This window comes from Rhodotorula graminis, assembly GCF_001329695.1.
Source record: "Rhodotorula graminis WP1 unplaced genomic scaffold RHOBAscaffold_21, whole genome shotgun sequence".
Lineage (NCBI taxonomy): Eukaryota > Fungi > Basidiomycota > Microbotryomycetes > Sporidiobolales > Sporidiobolaceae > Rhodotorula > Rhodotorula graminis.
Window position 1 is genome coordinate 302,306 of NW_017264948.1, and position 1,468 is coordinate 303,773.

Here is a 1,468-nt window from a genome sequence, read left to right on the forward strand (position 1 = left end):
TGACCTACCGCTTGGCACAGGGACCATACAATAGTATACCTTGATGGTAATGGAGCCAGATTTGGACCAGTGCATCAGGAGCATTGTCAGCCAGACCAAGCCTCTTGGCCCCACTCGGACCCAACCCGTCTGCGCGCACAGCTCCATGAGGAACAGGGCTACTGACCTACCGCTTGGCACAGGGATCATACAATAGTAAACCTTGACGGTAATGGAGCCAGATTTGGGCCAGTGCATCAGTAGCATCATGAGCGAGACCAAGCCTCTGGCCCCACTCGGACCCAACCCGTCTGCGCGCACAGCTCCATGAGGAACAGGGCTACTGACCTACCGCTTGGCACAGGGATCATACAATAGTATACCTTGACGGTAATGGAGCCAGATTTGGGCCAGTGCATCGGTAGCATCATCAGCGAGACCAAGCCTCTTGGCCCCACTCGGACCCAACCCGTCTGCGCGCACAGCTCCATGAGGAACAGGGCTACTGACCTACCGCTTGGCACAGGGACCATACAATAGTATACCTTGACGGTAATGGAGCCAGATTTGGGCCAGTGCATCGGTAGCATCATGAGCGAGACCAAGCCTCTTGGCCCCACTCGGACCCACCCCGTCTACGCGCACAGCTCCATGAGGACCAGGGCTACTGACCTACCGCTTGGCACAGGGATCATACAATAGTATACCTTGACAGTAATGGGGCCAGACTTGGGCCAGTGCATCGGTAGCATCATCAGCCAGACCAAGCCTCTTGGCCCCACTCGGACCCAACCCGTCTGCGCGCACAGCTCCATGAGGAACAGGGCTACTGACCTACCGCTTGGCACAGGGATCATAGAATAGTAAACCTTGACGGTAATGGAGCCAGATTTGGGCCAGTGCATTGGTAGCATCATCAGCTAGACCAAGCCTCTTGGCCCCACTCGGACCCAACCCGTCTGCGCCCACAGCTCCATGAGGAACAGGGCTACTGACCTACCACTTGGCACAGGGACGATACAATAGTATACCTTGATGGTAATGGGGCCAGATTTGGGCCAGTGAATCGGTAGCATCATCAGCCAGACCAAGCCTCTTGGCCCCACTCGGACCCAACCCGTCTGCGCGCACAGCTCCATGAGGAACAGGGCTACTGACCTACCGCTTGGCACAGGGACCATACAATAGTATACCTTGACAGTAATGGGGCCAGATTTGGGCCAGTGAATCGGTAGCATCATCAGCCAGACCAAGCCTCTTGGCCCCACTCGGACCCAACCCGTCTGCGCCCACAGCTCCATGAGGAACAGGGCTACTGACCTACCGCTTGGCACAGGGACCATACAATAGTATACCTTGACAGTAATGGGGCCAGATTTGGGCCAGTGCATCGGTAGCATCATCAGCCAGACCAAGCCTCTTGGCCCGACTCGAACCTAACCCGTCTGCACGCACAGCTCCATGAGGAACAGGGCTACTGACCTACCGC